The sequence below is a fragment of the Agelaius tricolor genome, unplaced genomic scaffold, assembly GCF_023055355.1.
Source record: "Agelaius tricolor isolate 1412-34295 unplaced genomic scaffold, bAgeTri1.0.p SCAF_1, whole genome shotgun sequence".
Lineage (NCBI taxonomy): Eukaryota > Metazoa > Chordata > Aves > Passeriformes > Icteridae > Agelaius > Agelaius tricolor.
The window spans coordinates 54,785,455-54,804,887 of NW_027269261.1; positions in this window are offsets into that span (position 1 = coordinate 54,785,455).

The window sequence follows — 19,433 nt, forward strand, 5'->3', positions numbered from 1 at the left end:
CCCATCCAGAAGCAGTTTTGCCACCTCACCCTCAGAATTATGCAGGATGCAGAAGATGCAGCATGTGGTTTGTAGCAGGCTATAGGAACACAATACCTTTATATAGGCATTGAGTCTCTAAATATCCCTGGGAAATCCTGGGCAATTTACTTTAGTTCTGTCTGCCACTCAGACCAGAGTCATCATTTTTGTGCTAAGGGCATGACAGTGCATCATTGACATTAATGGTGTCAAACATGTGACGTGATGCATAAGCATGATTGCATGAATTAATTAAATGGCAACTCCCTGAACTCATTTAGCTTTTTCCCCTGCGATACATTGGTAAATAGATGTTGCACTTACTGCACGAACCTTCAACAGAGGATCCAAACTAAACCAAAGCAAGACACCTTCCCCCCACAAACTAATTAATCCACACAATGCCCCTGTGCTGTTTGTCACACAGCAGCTTCTCTTACTTGGATCAAGTTTGTTCCTATCACTTTGAATGCAAAAAGCAGTTGATCATTTCATCCATGTGACTACAAGGGTGACTGTCACAGCTTGCAAAGCATATGGTAGCTCTTGCAACATCAATAATAATCTCTAAGTAATGCAGCTTTGGGTTATAGTCATCTTTTATTATCACTCCAGTCTTCCACTAGCTTCCTCCTGTCTCTCTTGTAAAATTTTTGTCTTGCACTGTTAAATGAAACCTTCTATACCCAGTGATTACATTATCAAGGATTACCTGCTGAAAGGGATCAAAATTGATCAAAATAAAGGCTGTGTTATTCTGAATAAATTTTAGTTATTTTGAGGGGCTTAATCAAATTAATTAGAGAATGGAATTAAACAATAAGCAAGTAATGTTTTAAGCATTTTGCAGCTGGGGACACTGAAATTTAAAGAGGAAAAAGGGACTTGCCACAGGTTTGCCTGTGAATGAAATGGAGCTGAATTTTGTCCTTGAAGGCTAAATGCACCCCTTACAGATTCCACATGGAGTAGAACTTATGAAGTGTTTATGTAAAATCTGTGGAGGGCAATGAAATACTTTTTGGTTGTCATTTGAAAGTTAAATTCTATTACATAAGGAATAAAATCCACTGCCACTATTGAAGGTTATTTTTCTTTAGACATATCATAGTTTTCCATTCCCATACTGAAATGAATTCAAGATTGGGCATATTCACAGCATTCCTTACAATCTCTGTAAGATTTAATTGAAACATTCTAAATAAGATGCCTTTCACACTCTGCCTGCTATGGGGTATTGAGAACATCTGTTTACTAATAAGAGAGTAACATCCATAGAACTCCAACATCCAACTCCAAAGAACAGGACAGGTTTTAATGGCTGCCATGTTAAGTCAGGTGTCAGAGTGCATGACTGGTCAGGTAATGGGAATAACAGGGGTTTACAGACAAAATTAAATGGGACAACAACAAGTGTGGGGAACAAGCTATTTATGATGCTTATTATTTTGGGAATGAAAGAGTGAAGTTAAAGGTACAGAAATCATTGAAAGATATTCATGTGTTTGTCCAGTTACTCAGAAGCTGTGTTTATGAGTCTCTGAGTATAAGAAATCATGGACTTGTGCTAAGAAGGGATGGAGTGCTGCCATACTTAGTTAGCAAAGCCCACTCCATTTGTTTCCTGAACAGGTGAGCTTCATGGCCTTGTGTCTAGTTGTGTATTGCTGAAAAAGACACAGACCTTGTGTTCTGCTGCCTTGTGGGACTGTAATCAGAGCTCTGTCACTGTGAAAGAATGAGATTAAAACCATCTCCAAGGGAGTGAGTTCTCAGGTCTGCTCTCACGTGGGTTCATCAACACAAATATCCCACTTCACCTTGCCAGGGCAGTTCTGGCACAGTATGATGTCAGAGTGCATGCTTTGCAAGGGAATTTATAGGGTTTTTAGGGGTGGCAAAAGCAAAGGTTTGCTCATCTTGTTAATCACACAGGATGTCTTTGTGAGCCTAGAAAAGTCGAGCTTGAGGAGAACCCACACTCTCCTTTGCAAAGGATGGGAAGGGACCTTTATCTTTGCGTGATCTTTCAGACTGCAGGCAGGATAAAACTGGGTAAAACTGCACTTCTGGCTAAAATAATTTTTAAAGAAGGAGTCTTGTGTGGGAACAAATGAGGAGGAAAGGCATAAGGAGTTTTCTCTGTGCTCTTCCCACAGAATCAGACTTGCTACACCTCTCTTAGGTATCTCAAAGTGATGTCTGTTCAGATCTGAAAGTTATCCTGAGCTACTTTATTTATAGTCAATGAAAAGAAATCAGAGGGTGCTTTCCTCCTTTAGATGAAGCATATCATTGTAGCAAGTGGTCTGAAACAGGCAAAACAAATCACCCTGTGAAGCTGAGTCCTTCTTGCCATTGAGTATAAAGGCTAGAGTGACTCAGATTAAGTTACCTTCTTTTTAAGAACAAAAGTTAGATAAAATATAGATCAGCAAAAAGGACCAGCTCTTGCCCTATTTCATTACTCTGGAAGGTGGAGGTCTCCAGGAGGGCTCAGTTTAATGGAGTAATCTTTCCTAACCCATACTGTATTTTTGTTGATAGGTAGCTGGTTTACAGTCTATGCTCTTGCAGTTTGAGTCCAATCTTTGCTGTTGATAGGTAAGTTGAGACATAGGTCAAAAAAGTAAAGTGCATAGGCTTGCAAGAAAACCTTTGTGTCAATGGAAAACAAGCTCAGGGATTCTGAGCTCAACAGTCATGTGGCCACAAATCCAGCTCTTGGTAATTTTGAAATTTTTCTAGTAATACCAGAATGATTTGTAAAGATAAACTGAGTCATAAAAGATTCCTCATGTAGCTGAGAAGAGATAACACAACTGAATTCATAGAGCCCCATAATATTTTCCTACCCAGAAAGGACACATTCCTTTGTCCAACTTTAAAAATAGATACTAAGATACCCATCTTTCTTTTTTCCCCTTGCTATTGTTCACTTGTGAATATGTAACACAGCATAACATTCTCAAACTATAATCTGCTCAACATTATCTAATTGCATCTGTCATTTTACTCTGCAATAAAATACTTCTGGGGAAAAAGAAATATGGAACTTAGCACTTGAGCTACTTTTTAAAAAATTGCTTCTGATTTTAAATGTGTAGCAATGACATTTACCTGCTAAAATTTAAAAAGCAAAAACAATCTGCATGTTATCAAGCTCATATGTAGTTATCATCTCTAGCTCATATGCTACAGTGCAGGTATACCTTGTTCCAGTGATTCTGAGGGCAGAGATGTTCTTGTACAAGAGCTGAGCTATGGCCTATATCTCTATTTTTGTTGTATGCTTTAATCAGCCTATAGACCGCCTGTTTGGTATTGTGTAATTATTGTTCCTCTGAATGTGCTAATTGCACTTTGGCTGTATAACTTGTCAATGGGAGGGGTGCCAACATAGTCACTAAGAAACATCTTTATGCTACCCATGCCAGCTTCCCAGAAAATACATCCAAGATGGTTATTGATCCTTTTTCTTGTGCTTTTACAGCTTAATCTCCCTTCATCCCCCCACCTCTCTTTTTTTTGATTTTCAAATTGATACCCTGTAAAAGCAATTTCCTTTGTCAAATCCCACACCAGAAGTGGGCCAGCTTCTTGCAGCCTTGCATGTCACTTGCAGTTTCTACTTTCTCACCTTTCTTCTCTCTGTTCTTTCCCCTTAGAATATCTCCTTCCTGCTGCCACTGAATGAGGATAGGAAAAGTCTATTATTGCTGCTTGATGGTTGGCATTCTCGAGTTGCACAGAAAGTATTAGGCATGAATTTGTTACTGCCTTCAAAAACCATGGGAGCCTCTACACAGACTTGTCTCCTAAAACTCGAGTACAAAGACAGTCTTGCCTTGTATGTGCTTACATAAAAAGGAAACAGCAGGGATTAATTACTTTAGACAGCTAAATAAATATTTATTTCCCCATAATAGTCTTCAAAAATATCTGTCACTGCTTCACTGCCTAACAATGGCTGGTAGCGACAAGTAGGATCTTTTTCAATGGAAGTTGCTTTTTAATGAGTGTTTTTCGAGTAGGAGGTTTAATCTGATGCTGCTTTTGGAGCAATGCCTGGCCTATCCCAATACAAACTCTCTCTGATTAACAAAAGCCTGCATTTTTAAACTGATCTAGCTCAGCTGATGCTAGTTGATTCTTTTATTTAACTCAGGCTTGTTTATGAGTCAATTAGCATTTAAACTGAGCTCCCAGCCTTCATATAAGCTCCCAGCCACCTAAACCAAACAAAACAGCGCTTTCTCCTGCTTTTAGGGGCCACTAAGCACCTATAAAATATCCTACTGTAGCATTTTTAAGTTGCCAGGGCCTAGAGAATTCATCTAGTGATTTTGGCTGTGATTCATTCAGGCCGAAATTAGATTAGGTACCATCCTCAGAGTAGGAGTCTGCACTTCCATTTCTCTCTCAGTGTCCCTACTGCCTTCCCTGGGAGAAACCTCCTGCTAGAAGTGGTGGGGCAAGTGGTTAGGTGAGATGCAGTGCACCTAAAATGGCCTGGAAATGCTGAAATACATTCATTCACCCTTCCAACCAGTTGCCTCTCCTCTTTCTACTGTGTTAAGCAGTAAATTCCTTTTCAATTTTGCTTATACTCTCTGCCACACTTGTTGTGTAGGATTTCTTGTAGATTTTATCCACAAAATGGATCTGTGGCCCACAAATTGGAGCCATTCCCTGTGACATTTGTGGGTTCATGTTCTGCTGTGTTGTTTCTGCATAGCTTTAAGAATAGAATTGAAGATGCTGTTAATTTTGGGAAATGAGCTTTCAGGCAGAAACTATGCATGGTTCATTCTGGACCATAGGTAAAGTGCATCAACTATTCTGTTGATTTTCCAGTGGCTCTGATGAGCTTCTTCAGGGTGCAGCAAGCTCTCTGCTGGCTCTTTCCACGTGCCAAGATCCTCACACATACATAGAAGATTGTGGTGACACTGTGCTTTTGCATGTGGAAGGATGTTTCTCTCTTTGACCCCAGCAGCAGACAGAGAACACAGCCTGGTCTTTCAACAGACAACATGCCACGTCCTTACTTCACATGTGCCTTTCAGAAATCTTTCAAACCTCTAGCTTTGAATTAGCAGCAGAAATTTGGAGATACTTCATTTAATGGCGACAATCATCCTGATTTCAAAGGAGGTAGGACTCGATGACTGTCAGAGGTCCCTTCCAGCCAACATCTCCTCAGCCATTTAAACCAGTCAATATTTGATACCTTAGATTCAGGTCACTGAATGCAAGCATTGAAGGCCCAGCCTGTGTTTGTTGGGAAAAGGCTCTTTTTAGGCCATAGATAAAACTGAGCTGCTGAACTTATGCAGGAATTATCTGGTACAAGTTTTCTCAGGCCTTAGTAGGAGGGAGAGATGCTTGTTTGAAAGCTCCCTAAAAGGCATGTCAGGGAGAGAGACCACAGGTCACTTTACCAGCAAGAGCAGCTGCTCTGCAGTAGAGCCCAGGCACCTCCTGCTTGTGGCAGAGGGACGTGCCAGAAAGGGAGGGTGCTTTGGCTTGTCCTGGGCTCTCACAACAATGACCTGTCTTGCCAGGGGTAGGTCTGGGCTGTGTCCTCCTGTGACAGAAGTGGAAGATGGAGATGGAGAGAGGGAGAGTGAGAGCACATGGATGTGAGCAGGGAAATAGAGATGGGTGGCATAGGAAAATGACAGAAAAAGGCATCTCAGAGGCAATGGCAAGTGGAGTTTGGGGCAGGGGGAAGCTGCCATGTGGAAATGGTGAGTAAGGAGAATTGGGAGAGTGGTAGAGGGCAGTGGAGCATCCTCCTCCCCTTGTCCTCAAGGAAGGAGGTGTGCTGTGGGGGGAAAGGACACATGCACTCTGGCATGGGGCACTACACGGAGGTGTGGTGTGAGAGAGGAGGCAGCAGGAGGTGATGTGGGGAATCCCTGAAGCAGAGAGAGGGCAGACAGACTGTCAGGGATCTGGTGTGGTGAGCAGTGCCTCTTGCACTCAGATCTATGGAAGCAGCAAAGTGTACAACCCACAGGATGCTCAAGGGAAGGCTGGATGAGCATGTGTTGTAGTGGTGCAGCCCAACACCTTCTTCAGCTTTGGGCAAGAGGTGGGGAGATTGTTTTCAGGAAAAAGAGATCTAATTCAAAAGTCACCTCTCTTCTCCTCCTTTCCCCCATTCTATTTGTTTATTTGTGCAGTCAGGTACTTGATAGGTGGTTTAATATATTCATTTTATATATGCCAGGGCAGCTCCATCCCTGATTGAACTCCACTGAATCCAGATCATTATTAGAAAATTGCTTTATAAATAAGCCTGGACTGAGAGACACTTTCTATGTTAAGTAGAAAGCATTGTGCTTCTAGGGCTGCTGCATGTTTTCTTGAAACGTAAACACTGGCAGCAGGCACATCATTGTTAAACTAATTAAAGTTTAAAGAGAGACCTTTATACGTACTAGTCTAGCTAATTTGTTGTCACAGGATCATAATTCATTAAATATATTTTCTATTGTTAGTTAAATCAATAGTGAGCAAAACAGAGCATATGGAATATGTCAGCTGATGAGTCAAGATGGAAGGAAACATCTTTACTGAGTCTTTAAGTTATGCCTTTTTCTACAGTTCCCTTGAAGGTTGCAGTGTAAATAACAATGATGGACTTTGCCTGCAGATATCCTGCTATGCTGAGCTGTGATACTTCCACTGTACAAAACCACTGGAAAACAATGTAAAGCAACTACTGCTTAGTGATAATTCAGGCCTCTGTATTGGAGACAAAATTTGGAGATGTAAATGGAGGACAAATTGATCACATGCCATGAAAGTTATGACAGTTTGATTTCAAATAGATGTGTGAAATGATTCATCCCAGGACACCATACCTGTTTTCGTCTCTGCATGTCTGTCCCATTCCTCTTGCAGGGATGGCTCAGCTGCTCCAGCAGCATCATCCGAACTCCTGCACAATAGTACACAGTATTTAGAGAGAAAACAAGACAGATGCCAGCTGTGCTGCTCCACCCCAGATACTGCTTTGTCAGCACAGGAGCCACCTATGCACTGGCAACAAAAATGTTGAAGACAGAGGCAGGGCAGATGGCTGAAGGCAGAAGCTACAGTGCAGTAGCAGGTGAATCAGAGTTGTCAGGCCAATGTGGCATCCTTGAGCTCTGAATTCAATTCTGGCAGTAGTTTATTTGTTGTCTTATTGGTTGTGTCAGCCTGCTGCATAGGGGAAATGTTTCTTGGTGTGCTACCTCTTCTAATTCCCACCTGGGTACCAGGTGGGCCTTTGCCCTGGGGTTGGAAGAAAATGGAAATGAGTGCAGATTTTTGAAAGTAATTTTTATTCCTACACAAAGTCAAATCCTCATGAAAAGCCATCTTGTAGGTACTAGGTACCAGTACTTCAGAGAGCACTGGTATGACTGGTTTGGAGGAAGCTGAAGCTCCAGAGTTTTCTTGTATTTATATTTCACATCTGGCCAACCTGTTGTCTTTTCCTTGGCATGAATGGTTTTCTGTATTCCTTCAGAGATTCTTGCTTTTGAGTTTGAATGCCTCTCAGTAGCAGGGAAGATGTTGAGAGTTCAGATGCTCTTGGTCCTAGCAGGGGCAGACTCACATTTTCCCTTTGACTGAAGCTGAATGAAGCTAGCAGTAATCTTCTGAAAATTTGTTTGATAGGGGAACTGTCCCTGAGCCATCCTTTCAGAGCATCTAGCTGCCTATCTCACCTCCTTTTCTTATCAAATTAAAACAAGTGGTTCCGTGACTGCAGTGCTAATCAAGATGAGGGTCCTTGTGGATTTGTTCTCAACAACTCATGCTCACTCTCTCTTTTCAATATCCCTGGTTGTCCTTCCTGTGCCCCTTCTGCCACTGTTACTGCAATCAGTGCTTTAGGTCCTCCCAGCATATTCTAAATGTCCTTTGTTTATTTTCTCCCCTCCCATGGTCTTAAGCAATCTCTCCCATCCAGTCTTTACACTGCCTGCATTTCTATCCCATATTTCCTTCCACCCCTTGGGACTGTGCATGATTTGACAGCTCCAGTAGCTGGGCTGCAGCAGTACGAAGGGATTGCCTGCAGGGTGCCACCAAAAAAACTGGTTGCCAAGCAAGACAAATAATTGGGATGCTCTGCCTATACTGTACAGCAGAAGGCTGGAAATGGCCTCTTTCCTTTCCCAAACTTTGTGTTTTCCCAAAGTTGCAAGATTTTAATATGTTTTAAGATTTTAATATGCTTTTTTGTCAGTTTTGGCTGGAGTCACACATGTTCTTCCATGTTTCTCGCAGAAAGGAGGGTAGATAGGCAGCCAAACAGCTTGAGGGTTTAAGGTTCTGGACTCCTTAAGACTTTGGGCTGCATGGGAGCATCACTTCTTTCTCTTATAGGTATTTTGTGTGTCATACTGGTGTTTTGCCAGCATCCAGAAATCCTGATGAAGTCACGGAGACCCAGTGCTCCATGCCTGGGGTATCAAAGAGTTTGTGTTTTTCCTCCTGATCCATCTTTCTGATATTTTTGTGCTGAAACAGCCAAACCATTTGTTTCTATGTGGCAAAAACTTGTGGAAAATGTATAAAATGAAATAATTCATAAGGCCACCAAATAGAGCCTTGTTTTCTCAGTCTGAAGCATGTTTTCTCTGCTCGGTGAATGCCTGAACCTAGATGTTGGCACAAATACATCTAGCCAGTAACTGCTGCTGGTCTGTGCCAAATAATAAAAGTTGTTTAAAGGACTGGCAAGTATTAGAACAAATAAAGCAATGACTTCATTGCATTGCAGTTTAGTTTCTAAAGTATAGTTAGAAATACAACATGCTTATTAACAACCACAACAGCGAGTTCTAAAAGTTGCAATTGAAGAGATTGCTCCTCTTCAGAGATCTTGGAGAGTGTGCTATAACTTGGAAGCTGTCAGTGGAGAGAACCTTTTTTTACTAAAAAAGATGTAAAAGGTATACTAAAGAGAGTGTCTGATTCCTGATAGCTCTGTCAGACCTGCACATGATGGATGTGATTAGTACTGTCAAATATAGACACTGGGTAATGCTCTCTTTAACTAGCAGTGAAGTGTGCCTCACATTAGCATGAATGAGAGCTGTGCTTCTTAAGGGTAGAGGAGCAGAAGATGGCAAAATGGAGACTGTAAATGTGTGTCCAGCAGTAGAAGAACCTTCTCACTGCTTTAAGGCAGCTGAACAATCAAATGCTGTAGGATTGACTGGGCTTATGGCCCAAGGAAGATTGGAGAAAGAAGGAAAAGTGCTCCTATCAGAGGAAGGATAAGATATTGGTAAATTAGTCACCTCATGTTGTAGGAACAGAACAAACAAGGAGACCTGAATGTTAGCTTTTCTTGGAATAAGGAGGGATGAATGCAAATTGCCAATACAGGTTATTATCCAGTTTCACAGTATTTGCTCATTTGCCTGCATTGATGACACCACCTTAGCCAACCAGAGCAATGCCAGCAGACGTCCTGTGTCCCACAGCACCCCAGTGATGCCCTGGGTGCCGGTTTGTCTGTGCTGGAAAGCACCCACAGCATCTCTGCACTATGGGCACAGCTGCTGCTCTGCTGTTGGCACAGGGATTTTGTCTGCCTGGGGGTTCCTGTCTGCCTCTCTGGAAGGGCCAGAGCCCTCTCCCAGGCATGCAGGGTCCCCTACCCTAACTCATGGGTTCTCCTTTAGAGCCACCATTCAACAAAGCTGGAGCTAAAGCAACCATTCAGTTAGAGCAGAGCTTGAGCAGAACTAAACCTGCTGTGCCAGTGCTGTCCTCCCAGTACCTCTTACTTTTCAGATAAAATGGGTTGGGAAATTTGGCTCAAAACATTTTGCATTGAAATTGAAAGTAAACAAACATGGTTTGAGTTTAAAGCTGATGAAATACAAGAAATGTACATTGAAAATCACTTTCCTCATAGACCATGCCACTGAAAAATGAAAGGAAAAATAGAGTAAGTTGTATTTTTTTCACAAAAAAAGCATTTTCTGACAAAACCTCATTCTTTAGAGAAAATCATTTTTCAACCAGAATTTTTAACTAGCTGAAGTTTCAAAATAAAAAAAGGAAAAATACAAAACTTACAGTTGATTGTTTACTGCCCAGTAGCATATACTTCAGATGAAATGTAAAAGCAACCTGCAGCACGTAGGATAGAGGGATGGAACAAAAACCAGAAGAAACTGACAGGCACAGGTTGAAGAATAATTCATCATTCAGCAACATAAGTTGGCAGATTTGTTGTGTAGTTTACCAGTATCCAAAGCCTTTTGTATCTCCATTTTCACCCACAGTCTTTCATTCCAAATATTGCAAATCGGTAGTTTAGAATTATTGCACTATCTATTTTGAAATTATCGTTCCTCATACTTCTGAGAGACTTAAAAGGTCATGGAATGATTTCATGGTCTCCCATGAGTCATGGTAGTTACAGAGGGGTTTTACAAATTCAAATCAATAAGGTTATGTTTCACTATAGAGTGGCAATCAAAAAAGGTTGTTACCCTGAAAAAGAGCACCATTTATTAATAAAGATGTTCCTTGACTCAACAAAACTTCTCTTTCATCTTCTGGAGTTATATTTCAGTTAAGAGCTTCATTAGCTGTTTCAATATTAAAATTATTTTTCATTTGGTTAATATGTAAATGTATATCATTAGCTTGGAGTAAAGGAGAGAAACCTTTTTGCTGGTTCGTCTCCAAAACAGAGACTCCTTTGTACCATCAGCACTAACAGGAGAGGACACATACAATGCAAACTCATAAGCAGAAGATAAAATATACTGTAGCTAGCTGTGTCTTCTCAGAAATCCAGAGCAGTGCAAAAGAATCTCCAGGCAACTATTTTGCTAAAAGAGCAAACCCTGAAGTTGCTTCTGCATGCAAGGATGAAATGTCACATCTGTTGTTCATTGATTAGAAGCCAAGGAAAGATGCAGAGCTCTTTCTTTTTCAATTTCGAGCCTTTCTGTGTAATGGTTGCTCACCTACCACATGAATGGCTTGTATTTTTTAAATTCTTGCAGAGAGTCCTTCATTAATCATCATCTCAATTTGGAAAAAAAAGATGCAAGGAGAAAAGAGAAGGAGAAGGAGGAGAAAAGGTTGCAAAGGGCTAGTATGGAACTAAGAACGCCAAACCAGCTTAATCTCTCAAAAAGGAAATCATAAAAAAAAAAAAAGTTATATATTTAATTCATGCTAGCAGGTGGAAGAAATAGGTGAGCAAAAGGTTGCTATATGTTCAATACAGCCAAGCAGGAAAGCTGGGATTTCTTTAAAAACCCACAGCTGATTTAGGAATAGCAACCTGCTTAAGAAGTTTAAACCCTAGGAAACATGAGGTTTTGAGAGATTAGCAACAGGTGGAGAAAAATGAAGCCAGGAAAAATACTCGACAAAATTCTAGTGGTGAGTTTTGGAGAAAAAGTACAAATAATTACAAATGATGTGAAAGGAAACAGAAACTGAAAATAAATGTTCACACACATAACTTCTATTCCATGGAAGAGAAAATTGTGCTTTTTCACTATGAGCTTCTTGTACCAGCAGCTTTAGCAGACACACTGTGTAACTGCTGTCACAAGTGGAGCCCCAACTCTCATGCTGCACACATCTGTGACCTACTGATGGTTCAGGGAGTACATTCCTTGGAAGGACAGCAGCTCATAAGGAGGCGGATTGTTTTCCAGATGTTTTAAACGTTTCCAAAGAAAGTCAACAAAAACATAAAGTAAGAACAACTGAATCAGTTGTCCTGTCATAGATGTTCCTAGAAATCTCTCTCTGGAGCTGAAATGAAAACTTGGAAGAGTTATTCTGGCCAAGTTAGCTGAAAGCTAACAGAGCTTCCAAAGTTTGTTTATTCCACAATGATTGTGCAAAAGAAAAGTGAGTGCTTCCCTGTGGTTGGTAGTCTGAGCTAAAATGCATGTACAATGGGGAAACAAATCCCTAGTGGGGAAATTATTTCTGGGGACAACTGGATATTTCAGCTGTTTTCCAACAGGGTCCTCAAAAAAAAAAAAAAAAAAAAAGAAAAAACCCCCACATCTGTGCAATTTTAATGCACCATTTAGAAGGCCTCAGTTTACCACATTATTCAGAAAATGCTTTTTAAAAACTCTAATATTTCCCACAAATACATAATAAATCACAATAAACCATGGAGGAGAAAAATAATAGAAAAATGTTGCAATCAGAGGCTCTGGTAAGCTCCTGGAATGGATTCAAATTAGGAGTTTGAAATGCAGAAGACAAAAATATGAGTTCAAGGTTAAAGAAATAACCAATCTAGGAAAATGTAGCAGGGGAAAAAATAAAAAAAAAGCTTGGAAGAGGATGCAAATAGGTCTGATTACTAATATATCCTTATACATACATTAAAAAAATACAGAAACTAAAAGAAAAGGCAATTTTTTGGGGAAAGTTTATATTCAAACACCTTTAAACCATTTAAACTGCTGTCTGAAGGTCTTTAGTGTGTAAAAATGCATAATGGGCATGGACTGGTAATCACAACAGGGACTTGCTGAATCTCAAACAGTTGATAAAGAAGGAACCTGTCCTCAGAGTGTATGATAATAAGCACCAAACAAAGCTGGCAGTTGATGCTTCTAAGCAAGGCCTTGGGGCAACACTTTTAACAAGGAATGGTGATCACTGGAGACCCATGGCATATGCTTCTGGATACCTAACTGGAACAGCATGTCAGCATGCACAAAAAGAGTCGGAGGCTCTGTCTTGTAGTCTATGCATGCAAAAAACCTCCATTTTTTCCACAATTTTTTTAATATGGGTTACCAGCGCTAGCAGGAACTGATAACAAGGCATTAGTGACAATTGCTGAAAAGGGTTTTGCAGGCAGATCTCTGAGATTGCAAATATGATATGATTTACAACTCAAATATACAGCGCAGTCATACACGGAGCAGGCATTCTGTCCAGAGCTTTCAACAGAACTGAACTTGTACAGAAACGGAGTCTTATGTGCCTGCAAAAATTGTTTGGAATTTTTTTTCTTTTCAAACTGGAAGTCACTGTGGAAGACTAACACTGACAGGAAGATCTGTCACTGCAGAAAGCCAAAATGTTAGATCAAACATTGCAGAAGGTAATATAAGCTATCAGTCTCATTAACTGGACAGCACTTACTGGTCCTTAAAGAATTTAGAAAGATGATTTTATACAATATGGAGTATATTTTCTGAGCACTACTCCACTGCTGATAAACAGAATGCATGCCTGATACCAGTGTATGCAGAAAATGCAAAATGTTTTATATTACATTTATAAATATTAACTATGGTCAGTGTTGCTGAAATAGCCAAAGAATGAAAAGGAAAACAGTTACTTTCAGAAACATCGGTAAATTAAAAAGAACCAGTAATTCTTGAAACTTAAGATTCATTCTCCACAGCTGAAAGAAATTTATATCTGCTGTAAAAAATATTCACATTCTTTTCAGAAATAACGTTGCTGCAGAAGTCATCGGTTGAATGTGTGATCTCATGTACAAATCTGGTATTTGTCTGCCATAGCACACATCCCATGTGTCAGATAATGACCCATGATTCAATTATTAGGAATTTAAATATTTTCTAACAGAGTTTTAAACACATTACTTCTCATTCAGGTTATTCACAGCCTGATAGTGTGGGAAGACCTCTTACACAATCTGCTAAGTTCCACTCATGTCCCATTTAAGAATTATTTAATTCCAGAGCAGTACTGTGGATACTGAAACATGTTCAGCCCCAAACTTAGATTAAGACTATCCAGTGGTGTAGTCAATGATGGTAAAGTGAGGGATGTCTAACTGCTATGAAAAAATAAACAGAGAATGCACTGTATTAATGAATGGCAGGAATAAAATCTTGGCAAACCAAGTTGGCTAGCCTGTATTTGAAGGTAATATATGTAATATCACAAAAGACTGCTTTTGTGAGGACTTGCTCTTCTCTCTGATGAGCAAGCACTGACCTGTTGGACAAAGAAGAGGCAGGCACTTCTTCTTCCCTTAGTGGGAAGAGATGGACACCAAATCTTAAAAGCAAGTAAAAAGGAGCCCAAGAGCCAGATAATATTATTGGACTGGACACAACAGAAACATAGGGAGTAAAGAACCATGTAAATGTCTCAAAGAATCGTCAGCTAAAGGATGCCAGCTCAGATACTGATTTATACCTGTTGGATGTATGTTTTGTACTTTAAGTAGTCTTTTTGTTGTTTTGTTTTTTTTATTCCTTTGGAAATGAGAAAAAAATGAAAGCAACTTACCCTTGATGAGTTTGGAGTGTAACATTCTTTGATTAAGAATGGAGGTTTTTACCTGCCTATAAACTTGAGAGAGAAAGTGAAAGATACAGACACAGACCCATTTTAATAGTCTTGGAAAAGACCAATCATAATATAAGCTCTGACTGAATGGCTATTCATGTACTGCTATAATTATGACTGTAAATTTGCAATGAGATTATTAATAGTTTAACTATTAACTTTAATTATATGTTTATAACTTTAATTATATGTTTTTTGGGTTTACATTGAGCAGAGGGATATCAAAACCACAGTGATCTTCTTGGTGGTAGAAGATGAAAAATCTGCCCTGCACTTCAGCTGATATGTGATCAGGAAATCTGGAGTGAGCAGATTTGCATAAACTGACTCCACGCACTGAGAGAAGAGGGTGGGCAGAACAAAGAGCTCAAAATCTATTTCATGAAAGGGTAATTTTGGGGGAAACTTTGAGGGAAATTGTGGGGATTTTACTGCCAATCTGTGCTGGGCTTAAATGCAGCAAAGTTCCAGGTCCTTGAGAAGTGGCAAGGACGTGACTAAAAGCAAGTCAGGTGGCCCTTTGTGTTTTGGAGCAACTGTTGTGAGGTTGGAAGGCATTAGTAATCTGTAGCCATAGCTTTCCTTTTATCTTTGGGAAACTTGTAGAAGGCAGCAGTCTGGATGCATCTCTAGAGACAGCTTAACTTTCACAATGAGCAGTTTAACAGAAGTGACAGCTCAGGTAAAATAGTGGGGGAAAATAAACCCAGAAAGGAAAGTGTCTGCATTTTGTGGGTGGAAAAGAGCACAGAATTTTCCTAGTGTCTCTGACTGTCTCTTTTAGCCATGGAACGTCTGTAGTCATTGGTGTTTTGCCTTCAAATCAATGGATTTTGCTCTTTTGTCAGGCAGGTTTTAACCTCCCAATTTTACTGGCATTGCTTCTGATTTACAGAGATGTAGGAAGACAAAGAAGGCACTTTCCTGACTCATTCATGGTTGATAATATAGAAAAGCACTCTATATAATGGCAAACAAACAGAAGAAGAATTTTATTAGCATTGCTTTTTCTTAAAATTACAACAAATAAGAGGAGCCACAGTTTTTCATATAAGTATTGCACTTTTTCTTTTTTTGTTAAGTTGATTTGGATCTTGGGGTGCAATTTGAAATTTCTAATCAGAGAAAGGAAAAATAAGTGAACTTATTATGTGGTGCTTGTTGGAGCTAAGCAAACTTTTCCTATGAAGATGACATAGCAGTGCTGGGAAGGATTCAGTAACTCAACAAAAATCCCAGTCTCTTGGGCACAGATCTTTGTGTATGAGCCATTTAGTGTGTGTGTGTGTGTGTGTGTGTGCATATACACATATGTAGATACCTGTCTGTGTACCTATTTATTTTGTTTTACCTGTATTGCTCTTCTGGTTTGCATAATTAAATGGAAGTAGGACACTCAATATGGTATTTCCTGATAGCACCTACAAACAATGGTGGGCAAACTTCAAGGCTGCTGTTTTGCAAAGGATGACTTAATTTCCATTTCTTTCTGCCATAGTTTTAAGTTTATTCATGTGTTTTAATGACATCCTACACTTTAAAAATAATTTAACCTACATAAGATACTAGATTAACCCTCTGTGCTTGCAGTCATGCTGCTTTCACCAAAGTGGACCCCCTCATCACAGGGGGATGGTTTTCATGCCTTTTTCCAAGAGAAGGAAGTGAACACATCTATTCTTCATACCAAAAAATAAATAATATTTCTTTCTCCAGTACTGGGATCTCTGAAAAGCAGCTCTCACTGTGGCAAATAGTGTAGCCATAAAATGGTTCCTTGTCTCTTCATTTTTGTGTCCAATTAAAATACAAAGGTACCAGAAAGCAAAGAGAAGGTGGCATCACATACCTCCACTCCCTTTTCTTCTGAATGTGACAAATTTTGCAACTTTTTTCTACAGCTCAAGATGGAGATATTCCAGCCCTCACTTGAAAATTTTAGAAATCATAATCCAGTGATGGAGGGTAGCAGAGGCACATCTGTGTCCTTGCTGCTATAAGCTACATGAAAGGGCTGTATTTGGCATCTTCGTGCCTACTGTGCTGTACCTTGCTGTAAACAGTAATTTAGGAAGAGCAAAGCAGGAGCATTCCTTGGACTCTTTATGCATGTCTTTCTCCTGTCCACAGAGCAGCTCTCTGCATGCTAACTAACACCACGAAGGAGGAGGGGGCTCTGTAAAGATCATTCTGGTTTCTATTGTTCTCTGTAGTCACAGGAAAATGAACACAGCCTCTCAAAAAGTTCCCTCCCAGGGGAAGATACTCAAGGAGAGAAAATTGCTATGAATTTGCCCTCTACTTCAGACACTTACTTGCTCACACAGTTCTAAAGTTGTCAAATGTATTTATACATATGAAATAGCAAATGTTTGATAGTGCCTTTTGTCCCCTGGGACGAGATCATCTGCATATTGCCGACGGGGCTTTAGGCACTGTGTAAGCAGGAGTGTTACACGACAACAGCAAGCGCATCTATCCTGCCCTGGACACAAGCAGGTTAGTCCACCTAACAGTGACAGGATGGAACTGGACAGAGCTCTGACTTCATGGCCAGCAGCCAAAAAGTTGAACTGCCCCACAGATGTTCTGGTCTGAGGCATTTAGGGAGTCTCAGCACCCTGCTTTGTATTCTGTGACTCCCAGGAAGCTGGCACAATGTCTGTCTTCCTGGGGGAAGTAATGAAAAAAGTCAACTTGGAATTCTGTTTTTAACTGGCTGGAGAAAAGAGACAGTTAATTTTCTGACCATAGTTTTTTTTTGTTTGTTTGTTTGTTTTGTTTGTTTTTGTGTTTGTTCGGGTTTTTTTTTCTTCTTTTTTTCCCCCCCTACATCTCTGAAACTGACGTCAGGTACGTAAAAACTGTCTGGGCAAAGAAATGCTACTTAAAATTACAATAAGTGAGGTGGGAGAAAGAGAGAAATTCTGTTCCTAGATATTTGCCAAAAGCTCTGCCCCTTCCTATTTCAATTGTGGCCCAACATTTCTCTCTAAAGCTACAGGCAAGTTCTGTGGGACTCACTAGTCACAATGTGTTTTGTGTCACACCTAGCTGGTAGGTACCCTGACACTATGGGGGATGTAGAGATCTGCCAGAGGCTTCTGGTTCTATTCATGGGCTTGAAGAAAGCAATCCAGCAACAAGAACTGCTCAGGAGATAGCCCTGGCACCAGTCCCTGACATCCTAGGCATGACTACACAGGAACTCTCCTTTTAAATGCATCAGGAAGCTGAGTGCCTCCATATGAAATTAGCGGGACCAGAGACCTGTGCAGATTAAGTCAGAGCAGTTTAGTTAATTTTAGTGTTGCTACCCTAATTTTCAGCAGAAATTTCAGTCTTGAAAGGATTTTTGTCAAAAATAAAATACTCTTTCTGCCTTGGAGAAATTTGAAGGAAATAAAGAGAAAAGAGTGGATTATAGGATTCTATACAGGATGAATTTGCACCCAGCAAAAAATGAAAACCCAGGAGTCTGCAATAAAGCAAACACCTGCCTAACAAAAGTGTGCTGAAGGAGGTTATATTAGACAGCATCAAGCACATCAGTGAAGCCCCAAAAGAGTAGAAGCAAAAACCTCAGTTGTAACTGGCAGAAAATAAAAGGTTGTTAACCACATGGAGATCTGTCTTTGGACACTGCCAAATTGAAAACTGAACGGAACATAATTTTCAAGATTATAACTGGAGAGATGATTAGCGGCATGGGGGAAGCTTTTTCAAGGACTTACTAAGGAAATGGGATTGTAATTAGAAAAGGAAATGGAATCAAGAGAAGATTTCTAAAAGGTGAAGAGAAAAGGCTTTTGTAAATAGTAAAAACACATGTTAAGAAGCCAAATTGACAATACAATGTTAGTGTGAGTTGACTTGTAAGTTTTAGCCTGAAAATGATAGAGAAGTGCATTTTCAATCTTATTACTTGAAAATTTATTTTCTCTATCAGAAATGACTTATAAGATTCCACACTTGTCGTGAGAAAATGGAGACAGTCTCTCAGTCCTGGAGAGGCCTGATCTGGCTGGTATTGCAGATGTGCTTATTTCCATGTGTGCATTCCCCCACTGATTTCACTGATTTGCCTATCACCATTGGTAAGACTAGAACACTGAATAAGTACTGGGGTCTCTTTTAAGTCCTGGTTGTTTTGTTCTTTGGGTTTTTTTTTTTCTCCCCATAAAGACAATTTAAAGAGAAAAAAACATATCTTATTAGATATTAGGAAGAAGTTCTTTACTGTGAGGGTGGTGAGGCACTGGCACAAATTGCCTGGAGAAGCTGTGGATGCCCCATGTCTTGAAGTATTCATGTCCAGGTTTGATGGAGCAGTATTAGAAGTTGTTCTTGCCCACATCTGGGAACAAAATGATCTTTAACGTCCCTTCCAACCCAAGCCATTCTATGATTTTAAGATTTAATCAAATGTTTCATATATAGTTCCTTAGACAACAGCCACCCAGAGCACCAGCTCACTCTGGAAGTCTAAATGGAGAGGTAATGAAGAGAGGTAAGTGGAAACCACAGATCCTGAGCAGCCCAAGAGCTGATTTTTGCATGAGACCTCCATCACATGGGTAACACAGGGCCTCTCCTCCATGGCATTTCCTAGCTGAAGGGGAAAGCAGACCATAGAGGACGATGAAGCTAAAATCCCCACTGCCATTTGGGGGGCAACACAGCCCCCAGCCATCTCTGTCTGGTGTGATCCTTGGGTTGTCCCAAGCCTCTTCTAGACCGTAGTAAAGATCAGCAGCTTGGGACATCAAAAGCTGACCCTCACCCGTGTCTGGGTAGTTAGAAGAAAAGAACGAATGGATTTCCATGATTCTGCCCTGGTAAATTTCACTTCTATAACATGGCCTTAGTGGTCCATGGAGTCTGTGTGGATTGCCTGCCCTGAAACAAACCCAGCTTTAGGGATCTACAAGCTGGAGAATTAGTGACTTTACTCCTGAAGAAGTCAGAGTGACTGCAGTCCATGTTCTTCTGAAGGCTGGGATCAGTTCTGGTCATGAGAGTATTTGTTCCAGGGACACCACACAAAAAGCAAGAAG